We start from the raw sequence: 12,986 nt of genomic DNA, 5'->3' as shown, positions 1-12,986 counted from the left end.
TTAACTCAATCAGTCACTTATTCAGCCAAGTCTTCTACTCTTGGGGCAAAGTCTTGGGTCACTTGTTCATCAATCAATTACTAAGTGTCATACACAAACCCTCCACCCCTAGGTCACAAGTGAACTATAAATTCATCATTACTCAGTACCCAAGGAGAGGTCTTTTCATCTTGACTTGGGGCCTATTCTCAGATTCCCTGGATCCCCTTCCATGGTCCCAGATTCTACTTGGATTCACCAAACTGTCACCTGGGTTCAATGGCAGACAGCTCCCAGCTCCTTGACCAGCTCTTTGGGCAAGTCCTGCTCCACACTGAAGTTCACAGGGTCTGGTCCATGTCAGATCCTTCACCATTTCTGCTCCAGGGAATTCAAGGCTCAACCAAGCCACAAACAAACAAAATCTCAGCATTCCTGTCATGCTTCCTCAGTCACCTGGGCTCCTGGGCTCCTGGGCTCCAGCTCCAGGCTCTGGTTCTGAACTCTTGGGATCCTGTTCAGAAGAAGCTCCACCACCACAAGTTCTCAGGAAATTCTGGCTCAGTTCTCCAATCTTCTGTAGCTGCTCTGCCACCAGATCTTGGTCTCAAGAAATTCTGACTGGACCTCTCTGGGGCTTTTCTTATATACACACAGCATTAGCTTCCTGATTCAGCCAACCCCTTCCTGTTACATCAGTAACAGGAGAAAGGAGTTCATACCTTCTGTTTTCCCAACAGAGACTTGATCAGTTACTAAGTGCTAAGTACCTGCTACTTTTGCCAACACAAATTGATCTTCACATTCAAAATTACATTACCATTACAAGGTCCCATAGGGTTCCTGCCTCAGTTTACTTTTCATGGTGCCCATATAAAGGGTAAACAGTGATCTTCTCCCTCTGTACACAGCAGGAAAGAAACTGAGCCAGAAAGATCTCACCAGCTAGAAAGAGCAATTATTTCAGTCATTCAGACTTATGAGACTTCTTCACATGGAGACTTTAAGAAGAACTTTATGTTTTCCTTTATTTTATTTTTGTGTTATTTTTTGAATTTTTGTTGTGTTTTTTTCTTACTCCTTCCCCAACTTTTTGATCCAAGGGCCAGAGGTTACTGAGGGTGTTGATGAGGTATGAAGAATAATTCTGATGCAATATTTTGACATGAGGGGATTCCTGGTGACAAGCTTTTCCTGGAAGCATGTAGATGGTTAGGTCTAATCCAAAGAGCATGGCTGGTGGGAAATGACTGGGCTATGAATCTTCTTCAGATGTAAGCTTTGGGAGCTTTGTTCTTCCCTCCAGCCCTCTAATAAGAAGAATAGAGGCTACTGAAGATACCAATTATATTTGAATATCAAAGCTGATGTTGCCACATTCTGATTATGGATCCATTAGATTTGTTTCTATTTTTAGTATTCTTTTTAGATGCCTAATGCCTTTTTTGTTTATCTTCATGCCAGAATTCAGGTCTTTATCATGCACCATCACCTACTAAATTATTTTTTAAATGTTGTCTTCCCTCAATAGACTGTGAGTTCCTTGAAGGTAGGGATTGTTTTTGCCAGCACTTAGCACAATGCCTGACATGTACTTAATAAATAAATTTGAAGACCAAATAATTTATGCTTGTTTAATTAAATAGAATTGAGCTAAAATTGAATTTAGAATTTGGTAATACTCTTCACTTTACCTATCATTTTTTCAAATTATCCCTACCACCTACACTTATCAAATTGATTTTGTGGCTGTTCCTCACACATAATCCTCCATCTTCCATCTCTGTGACTTCATACTGTCATCTTCCATGATGGTTGCACATTACCTTCTTACCTCTAATTCATGAAATCATAGTGTTCCTTCAGGATGAAGCTCAAGCAAAACTTTCTTTCTACATGAAGCCTTTGATGATTCCACCAAGTACTCCTGCCATCCACCTGTAGCAGCAAGCACCCCAGCGTCCCCAGGGTGTCTGCCAACACAGATTCTTGGATCTGCTTTGATAAAGGAAAGCAACTCAAAATGGGTTAACAAGCTTACTTTAATCAGTCAAATATGTATCATTTACCTGGTTCAGGGGAAAAAGGTCAGCACCCTGAACTTCAGAATACACAGACAGAATTATGAAGACAGAGAAACAGATCAAGTATACATTTCCAAACTGTCAGACCATTACATCCATACCAAATCAACATCTGGGTTTCAACATCTGGGTTTTTCAAAGCCGGGGGGTTGGGGGGAGGGCTCTCAACAAGAAACAGCTTCCCAGAGTCTCATATGATCAAATCACAGAACACTTCTCAAAGTGAGCCCCAAAACAAAGTTACACATCAGGGCTTATATAACCTTCTCCTGCCTCAGAGAATGTAACAACCTTATTGACCCACTGGCCAATCAAAAAGTATCTACTGAAAAACAAGCCTCCCACCCCAGGCTCCAGGTGCACTTTAGCTTAGGGGCAGGGAAGATCTTAAAAATTTACATTCCCATTACACCACCCCAAACCATCCTGCATTCATGTTGTCAGGATACTATTAGAACACACCCTGCTTTCCAGAGCTAAGGTCCAGCAAGCAATCTGTGCCCTGAACTTTGCATAACAACAATCCCTTGCACTTACTTTCTGGAACTGATGGTCCCTGAGCTCTGGCAAGAACCAACAGGCCCATACATGAAACCCTGCTATGAACAGACTTTTTGTCACTAAACAACTTTGCCCCACTGTTGCTATCATGCCTCACTGTTGCTATTGTGCCTTACTACTGTTGCTACACTATACTGTTTGATTCTTTGTCTAGCACAAGTATATAAATCAAAGTTAAGGCACCCTAAAGTGGGCCTCCTTCCCCTCCAACAAGGGGCAGGGCCCTGGTACATGTGTTTAATCTACCTCCTTGCTTGCAAGTCATTTCCCTCCCTTTGAAACTAAACTTCTGTTTGACTCCTGACCCTCCCTGTCTCTGGCCTGCTCTGTTTGTTCTGGTCATTTACAGGTTAAAGGCTGCTTCAGCTCAGTTGATAATGTGCATTTATCCTCTTTATATTTATCTGTCTCCATGTGTGTGTATCTATATCTATCTATCTATCTAGATACAGACACACACACACATATTTACTTATTATCTGCCCCCACTGTAATGGAGCTGTCTTTAGAGCAGGGATAATTTCATTCTCTGTAATCTATTTTCAATTTCTGCCACAGAGTAGACACTGAATAAAATGACAGTTCATTGATGTTGTAAGAGTTACAAATAAATAAAGGACTATAATATGTTAAAAGCTAAAAATTCTCTTGTCTATAGTCAGGAGGAAGGAATCAGGAAAGGTCTTATAAAGATAGTTCAACTATCCATTTGGGATCAACATGAAAGAACAGATAGAATTTTTACAGATGGAAATGGATGAGAAAGGTATTTAAGAAAATAGTAAACACAAAGTCTAAGATGTAGTGGAAATATAGAGAAAGTTAGAAGAAGACCTATATCATTGTGAACATATATTGTTTCAATCTTGCTATGGACTTTGAATATGTGTCTGAGAAATTTGAACTTTATTTGTTCGGTAATATCAAACCATTGATGACTTCTGAGGGTGATCGCATGCTGCAACTTGTTCATTGGGAAGACTAATCTTATAACTATGTGTAAAATTGACTAGAGAATAGAGAGAGCCTAAAGGTAGAGACACTGATTAGGAGGCTGGAAGAGTACTAGAGAAGAGGTAATCAGTGTCTGAATCTGGGTTTTAGGAGTGATAATAGAAGGGAATAGATACTAGATATCATGCAGAGGTAGAATTAACAGAAATTGACAATTGCCTTTTTTGGGAGCCAATCTATATGGCAGTTACTGGAGAGCGAGATTTCAATTTCACCTTAAGGTCAATAGGCAATACAGATCAGGAGCTTACAGTGGTCAAAATGTTTCTGGGGTGTGTGAAACTGAGGTAAACAGGGTTTAGTGACTTGACCAGGGTTATATAGCTAGTAGGTATCTGATCCTGGTTATACCAGTTCTGGAGCTCTACCTACTATGCCACCCAGCTGTCCTCCAATCAAAATACCTTTTCCCTTATATGGAAAATATTTACTCCTCTTTATAAAAATCAGATCACTGTTAGAATGGAGGCTGGCCCTCCCAACATTTTATCTACCTTGGCATGTTAAATTTTTTTTTTTTACTTGTTGAGTTTGCCCACTTAATCAGTTCCTTAATGAGGATTTCTTTTAATGATTGTAAGTCAGAGTCTGGGACCTAGTGAAAAATAAGTTTGATTTTGGGTATAATGGGAGTCAGTAGGACATAAAAAGTTTGGGAATAGCTACCAAACTCTGTTTCTGGAGCACAAGAGTAGTAGGGGCTGGAAATATAGATTGGGGAGTAACAGTCATAGAAATCATAGCTGAAGTTGTGGAAGTAGATAAATAAGAGTCTAGAAAAGTACATAAGACAGAAGAGAAAAATGGTCCAGAATACAAATATCCATAAATGTTTAATGAATTTCATTGAATACCTATATTTAGGGGGCAGAGGAAAAATAGAGAAGAGGCAGTTAGTACTCTCTAGAAGACTAGGGGGAGCCTAGTCCAAACTAGCAATCTCCTCACAATAGTCCTGTGGAGATGGGACAAGAATTGTCTTACTTTTTGCCTCAGTTTCCTTATCCATATAATGAACTGGAAGGGAACTGACAAACTACTCCAGTATCTTTGCCAAGAAAAACGCAAATGGGGTCATGAATAGTAGGACAGGATTGAAAAACAGCCACTGAAATTAGTAAATTCTTAATTAAATGTTTGTAGAATTAAATCTTCATTTCATAAATGAGGATGTGATGCTCAAAACATATAAGTGATTCATCCAAGCTATCTCTAAAACTAATAAAGGATAATGTCAATACCTTAATCCATTTCTCAGAACTCCCTGTCCTCTAAATTATACATATGAAAGAATAGGATAAGAAATGCCCAAATATATTTGTATACTGAATAAAATTACCATTTGAAAATTAAATATTATATACATATATATCAAAGAAGCAATTGAAATAGGGGATAATATTTTGGTAAGGTAACAAGGGAAGATGAGGAAAATGTTATCAAAGTTATAGATGAGTTTATCCTTGTATAGAAGATAATACTCTGCCTTCAAGAGTAAAAAGGGAAGAAGGAATAAATAACCATTTTAAGGTACAGAATAGAAAGTCTGAGGATGTTTCCCATTCACATAGGATTTAATACAATTCAATAAACAATTATGTAATGTTTACTGTGTGTCAGGCACTGTGCCAAGCACTCAAAAAGTTTATAATCTCATGAAGAAAACAACACAAAAAATGAAACTGAAAATAGAGGGAGAACCTAGGGAGGAGGGGATGTTGGGGGATGAGAGGAGTGGGTGAGGGATATGGTGTTCCATGGAGTTAACTGGAAGGTTAGAAGTCCTTAGGGACTAATGTTCCACCAGTCCCTCATTCAGAGGAAAGGGGCAACTGAGGGTGAATGGAGAAGCTTCATCAAACTTCACGGTAGAAGATTTCAGATGATCAGTTTATTCTGGGAGTAGGAAGAGACATGGTGTTCTCTATAGTAGAAGGCAAACAGAACTGAAGATGGAAGATGAAGGATGTTATTGGTCTTCTTAATAAAGGACAAGATTAAGTCATCTATGGAGAATGAATCAGGTTACTCCCCCAACCAGGTTCATAAATTGATTCAGATGTATCCAAAGTAAGGATCATCTTTAATCATGTTAATCAGCCATTGAATCACTGGACTTTCTGTTGATCATATAAAAATAGCTTTTTGGTTTTGAACTTAGGATCAGAAAAAAGCTTAATAGGAAAAAGGATCATGATGCAGATGAGACTATTTGGTCATTGTTATTGACCCACAACATTTCCTCTTATCCATGCTGTGCATACATTGGATATTTTTGCTACAAATGCAATTTGTGCCAGGTGTATAAATAAATGTGTCATTATTATCACCATTATGAGTTGTCAATATTTTTATTTACTTTGAAATGCCCTCAACAGAATTGTAGTGAATGCCCAATTAACTTGAAGCATTTGACATTACAGCTTAGAGGAAGGAGGAAAAAAAATCTCAACACAGAAAGCATGCTAGATTGACTTTAATCAAAAATTGGTGTACTATAGATGATTTTTATAAGTCGGGACTAAATAAAATATGGGAAGACTGGGTGATTTAATTGTTATCGGTTGTTGCAAAGATCAAAGATTTGGGCATCAAGATAAGCTGTTCCAAAATTACCAACTTTAGAAATCACTATCATGTCTCACTAATCTCCCCTGACTTCAAGCAACAGTTTTCCTCTCTAGAACACCGTAATTTGCACGAAACTTACATGTTCATTTACATCCATCCTATGACAATAAGCTCAACTAGTACCAGTTCAGAGCTGCCCACCCCCCATGCCTATGATGCTATAATTATATACACAACAGGCTTTAGCAACACATTTCTCCTGAGATGTTTTAATTCAGATTATGTTAAGGTAATCCAGAGCTATTATTTATCCATGTAAGGAACTCTTAATGAAGAAGTTCTCTCCACTTCTCTGCAGTTTTTCATCTTAGTTGCCTCAAGCAATGAAAGGTTCTGTCAGTTGCCCAGGCTCATATTGACCATATGCATAAGGGTCAGAAATTGAACCCAAGTCTTCCTGAGTCTGAAGCCACCTCTATCTCCCACTATACCATGTGGCTGTCAGTAATAAATACTTTAGAAAATTCATAATAGAGGCAAGCAACAGACCTTTGTTTTCATTCGTACATACCGTGTTTCCCCGATAATAAGACACTGTCTTATTTTTTTTGGACAGAAAAACACCAGAGGGCTTATTTTCAGGGGAGGGCTTATTTTAATGAACATTGACAGCAATTTTAATAAACAGGTAAATGTGAACAAAAAAAATGTACCTTTATTCAATAAGCAAATCACTGGGGAAGAACAGGATGACGCGCTCACAGCTGCAGCTCTGATTGGATGCAACTCGGAGTGCGGCGTGCGTTTCACGGGGGGGGAGACGGTGCATACAGAGGGTACCGTAATGTAGCGTGTAGCGCAGGGGATCACCTTCACTACAGTAGCAATCTCAATAGGGCTTATTTTCGGGGGAGGGCTTATTTTAGAGGAATCTTACACTGTAAGGGGAGGGCTTATTTTCAGGATAGGTCTTATTATCCATGGGGAAACATGGTAGAACTCCTGGGTAAGGAAGTATACCCTATACTAATTCAAGTTAGCACCTTCCCTGAAAGTAATAGATACGTTGAGGTGCTTAAAGCAATGGTGTCATACTCAAATAGAATTTTATCCTTATAAGCTGCATATTGACTTAGAAAACTACAACTTAACATTATCTTAGTTGCATTGCATTTTTATTTTGTTAAACTTTTACCAATTACATCTTTATATGTTTCAGGTGGTACTTGTCAGTTTCACAGGCAACTCAAGTAGGAGTTTAACCCTTCAAGTCTGGAACACTGAGAGGTTCAATATTTTGATCTGCATTGCAATCTATTTTTCCACTTTCTAGCTGAAACATCTCTTTAAGTTGATAGAATAAACCAATCCAGTTGTCTAACCCTTATTAATTACTAAAGTTAGGGATTTGGGTACAATATAACCTACAACTTGGCCTAAAGCATAAATGATCCAAAGTCGAGAAAGGAAAATTATTTCATACAGAAATAGATGCATTGATGTATCTTCTAAGGAAAAGGAGAATTTTCATCATCATCATCCATATCTTCAATTATAGTTGACTTTTAAAGTTTGCAAAGCACTTTAAATGTACTTGATCATTTGATAGGTAACTTATTACTTAAATTCTCTTGGTCATTCATTTTGTACTTTTATTTTTGATGTACTTTTATAGAAATTCTACTAAGATCTAGGAAGAATTTGTTTGTCTACTTCCATGGCCCAAAATATGGACTTGCTGCATAAAGGAAAGAAAGGTATAAAACACTGGAGGTTGTGACCATTATATTATGGTTGAATAAATTAGAATTTTGATAACAAATTTACTATAAACAATTATATTTTATTAATGTGTAATTCAAAAATGTACTCCCTATTATCAATTTGTTATACACAATGATTTTCAGGGTTCTCCAGGTTATACGAAGTAGCCAACAAATTCAATATCTTCTAGTTTTAGATAAAAACTGGTTAATATTGAACAGGTAGCTTTCCTATACACTTTGGTATAAATGATTTGTATCACATTACAAATAAATTTAGAAGAGAAATAAAAATTAAATATATTAACCATCTTTAAAAAAAGGCACCCTAAGAATAATACCTGAAGCAAAGAGATGTTGAGGGAAGGTAACCAAATTGCATGGCAACAATTTCAAAATAACAATGAAAAAATCCCATTAAAAATAGTTTGCAGTTATGCTTTGTCAAGATGGCACAGTAGAAGTTGGACTTCCCCACTGCTCTGACTTCCACCTTCCCCAATCCATGTAAAAAGAGGACTCTAAACAAACTTTGGAGCTGCAGAACCCACAAAATAACACAGAGAAGCTAGCTTCCCCCTGAGGACAACCTGACAGGCCAGAAGGAATCGGCCAGCAAAGTGCTCTGGGAGCCAAGCCCAGCACCACCCCAAAGCTTTAGCCCCAGGGGGAGGGCCTGAGCAGCCTTGGGCCAGAGGTACTCCAGATCAGCAGCAGGTGGGGCCATTTCCAGACTTATCAACACATAGATTAGAAGGACAAAGTGAGAGGTCAGTGCAGTCTGGACTTTAGGAAACAGTAAGTGAGAGGGCTTGGCTTTTGCCCACAGGGCAGGAAGCCTGCTGAGACGCTGGCACAGTCAGCCAGTGCCACATGGCAGCTTCAGCTCCTGGCCTGCAGAGTGTAGGGGGACCAAGCACCAGTCTGAGGGGTAATTGCTCTTGCTTTAACCTGCTTGGATCTGGATTGCAGTCTAGGGTGGAGGTTCTGGGGTGTGTGTCCAGCTTGCCAGAGCATGTGGAAACCTCAGAGAGGGCACCCATCTAATACCCCCAGCAGCTGAGAAAACCCCAGAGTTTGTGATGAAAGCTCCCATGTCTGGTGGCAGGCTCCTACTGTGGCAAAAATCCAAGGGGTCAAGTGATTAAGGGGCAACGTGGCCAGGCAAAGGAAACAAAGCAGACAGAAGATAACAACATTAGAATCCTATTTTGTTGACAAAAAGGAGCACAGCATGGAACAGGAGGAATACAGTGAAGTCAGAACTCATGAACCAAAAGCTTCAAAGGAAAATACAAGCTGATTACAGGCCATAGAGGACCTTAAGAAGCAGATAAGAGAAGTGGAGGAAAAGTTGGGAAAAGAAATGAGAACAATGCAAGAAAATTACAAAATGAGAGTCAAAAGCCTGAATGAGGAAAAACACACCTTAAAAATAAAAAATAGACTAACTCAAATGGCAATAGAGGCTCAAAAAGGCAATGAGGAGAAGAATGCCTTAAAAAGCCAAATTTTCCAGAGCAGAGGGAAAAAGAATCTCAAAAGTTCAATGAGGAGAACCATTGCTTCAGAATTAGATTGGAGCAAATGGAAGCTAATGACTTTATGGGAAATCAAGATGCTGTTAAACAGATCCAAACAAATGAAAGAATAGAAGGCAATGTGAAACATCTCATGGGAAAAACCACTGACCTGGAAAATAGATCCAGGAGAGATAATTTAAAAATTATTGGACTCCCTGAAAGCCATGATCAAAGTAAGAACTTAGAAATCATCCTCCAGGAAGTTCTCAAAGAAAACTCCCCAGTTGTTTTAGAACCAGAGGGCAAAATAGAGGTTGAAAGAATCCACCAATCACCTCCTGATAAAGATCCCAAAAAGAAAACTCCTAGGAATATTATAGCCAGGTTCCAGAATTCCCAGATTAAGTAGAGAACATTACAAGCAGCCAGGAAAAAAACAATTTGAATATTGTGGAAATATAATCAGGATAACCCAGGATCTGGCACCTTCTACACTGAGGGATCGAATGGCTTAGAATTTGATATTCTGGAGGTCAAAGGAGCTGGGATTAAAACCACGAATCACTTACCCAACAAAACTGAGTATCATGTTTCAGGGGAAAATATGGCTTTTCAGTGGAATAGAGGACTTTTAAGCATTCTTGATGAAAAAACCAGTGTCGAAGAGAAAATTTGACATTCAGATTCAAAAAGCAAGAGAAGCATGAGAAGGTAAACAGGGAAAAGAAATAATAAGGAACTTATCAAAGTTTAACTATTAACATTCCTACATGGAAAAACAATAATTGTAAGGTATGAAACCTTTCTCAGTAGTTGAAGGCAATAGAAATATATATATGAGGGTATATGGGCATATGAATACATATGTGAATGTGTGTATATATGTTTACAGGTATAGATAGATAGAGGGCACAGGCCCAATTTAACAGGAAGGGATGATACTTAAAAGGTGAAATTCAGAGGTGAGAGAGGAATACAATGAGAGGAGATGGGGAGAGACAGAATGGGGTTAACTCATACAGAAGAGGCAAGGGGAAATGGTTACAATGGAGGGGAAGAATAGGAAGGCAAAAGGGAATGGGTCTACCTTATCCCCATTGAATTTGGCTTGAAGAGCGAATTAAATACACACTAAATGTGGTATCTCACCCTACAGGAGAGTGGGGGGGGGGAAGGGGATGAGAAGGGGGATGCTGGAAGGGAGGGCAAGCTGGGGGGAGGAAAGTTGGAAACACCCACTTTTGAAAAAAGACGGGATCAAAGTAGAGAATAGATCAAGTGGGAGATACGATAGGAGGGAGGGAAATATAGTCAGTCTTTTACAATATATCTGCTATGTTATTGTTTTGCATTAGCCACACATGTACAACCTATACTGAACTGCTTATCTTTCCAGTAAATGTGGGTGACAAGGGAGGAAGAGAATAATCTGGAATTCAAAGTTTTAAAATAAAATATTCAAATATGTATGTATGTGTGTGTATGTGTGTGTATACTATTATCAATATATTTTACATGTAATTGGGAAATAAGATATACAGGCACTGGGGCATAGAGATCCACTGGAAAAGTCAAAAGTAGTATGGGAGAAAATATGGAAGAGAGCAGATTGGAGGAGGGGATATCCTATGGGACTGCTATTTTGGGGCGGTGCGTAGGGGAAAAACGGGGAGAAAATTTGTAACTCAAAATCTGGTGCAAATGAATGATGTAAATCAAAAGTTAATAAAGCATTTGAAAAAATAGTTTGTGTCTTCTAAGAGTCATTTAGCTGAAAATGAATGGGGAGCTATTTGTTATAATTAATGCTTAAAGACTATGCATATTTTTTTATTTGAAGACAACAAGGTGAAAATGAAATAGCACTGTATTTGGAGTCAAATGACATGCATTCAGATCTAGACTCTACCCTTTGCTATCCTTGGGTAAGTTATTTAACCTCCCTGAGACTATGTCTTTGACTATAAATTGAGGGGTTTGGAAAAGATGAATTCAAAGTGTTGTCTCTTAATTTACTGATTTTATCTGTTTAAAAAACTCCCAGTGAGGAACTTTTCCCACCAATGCAGATTAGCACCTTCTCTGAAACTTACATTCTCAGAAAATTGCCTGGGTCACTCAGAGATGAAAAGACTTTCCCAGAATCAAACAATGTATGTTAGAGGTAATAATAATAATAATATTTAAAGATTTGTAAAGTGATTGATATGTTATTTTACTTGAGTTTTATAATAGTTCTGACAGGTAAGTGCTATTACTACCTCCATTTTATAGATAAGGATAATGAAACAGAAATTAAGTGACTTACCCAGGGTCATACAGATAGAATCTTAGACTTCAATTTAACTAATGTTAGTCATTCAATAAACATTTCTTAAGCACCTATTATATGCCGGACATCATGCTAAGCTCTAAGGGCACAGAAAGAAGCAAAAGATCGTCCTTTCAATCAAGCAGCTCAAAATCTAATTGGGGAGACAAGAAGAAAACGAATATTCACAAACAAGCTTCATACAAGATAAAAGAAATCATTAAAAGAAGGAAGGCACTAGAATTTAGAGAGATTGATAAAGGTTTCCTATAGAAGATGAGATTTTAATTGGGCTTGTAGGAAGTCAGGGAAACTAGAAGTTAGGGATGAGAATGGAAAACATTCTGGGCATGGGGGATAGTCAGAGAAAATGTTTAGAGCTGAAAGATGGAAGTTTCTTGTTCTCAGAACAGCAAGGAGGCCAGAGTCAGTGAATACAATTATTTGATTTATCTACAATTAATTAATTAATTAATCTACAATTAACAGTATCTGAATTAAATACAAGTGATGGGGGATAAGATGTAAGAAGACTAGAAAGGTACGAGATACCAAACGGAAGAATTTTTCTTTGGTCCTGCAGATAATAAGGAGCCATTGATGTTTCTTTTGTAGAGGGGTGACACTATCAGATCTTCACTTTAGGAAAAATCTCTTTGGTGGCTGAAAGATGAATAGATTTTTTTCATGGCAAGGTCATTGCAATAGGTGAGGCATAAAATGATGTTGGCCTGTGTCAGGTTGGTGGTAATATCAGAAGAGAAAAGCAGCTGTATTTGAGAGATGTTGCAAAGATTAAATGAGTAGGTGCTGGCAACAGATAAGTTGTGAGAGTGAGAGATAGTGAGAAGTCAATGATGACACCTTGGTTGTAAGCCTTGTGGACAGGGCAAATGGTGATATGTTTGAAAGTAATATGTAAGTTTGGAAAGGGATAATATTAAGGGAAATGATAATGAATTCAGTTTTAGAAATGTTGAGTTTAAAATGTCTACTGGACATCTAGTTTGAAATATTTTCAAGGAAGTTGAAAATGTGGGACTTAGTTCAGTAGAGAGTTAGGGGAGAATAGATAGATTTGAGAATCATCAGCATAGAAATTTTAATTAAATCCCCTGGAACTGATGAATTCAGTAAATTAAGTATTATAGAGAGAGAGGATAGGAAAGGAGAGGAGAGG

The sequence above is a fragment of the Petaurus breviceps genome, unplaced genomic scaffold (genome assembly GCF_028583685.1).
Source record: "Petaurus breviceps papuanus isolate PSGF00001 unplaced genomic scaffold, PetGlider_PUasm1.0 76, whole genome shotgun sequence".
Taxonomy (NCBI): domain Eukaryota; kingdom Metazoa; phylum Chordata; class Mammalia; order Diprotodontia; family Petauridae; genus Petaurus; species Petaurus breviceps.
Note: the sequence above shows the minus strand (reverse complement) of the source record.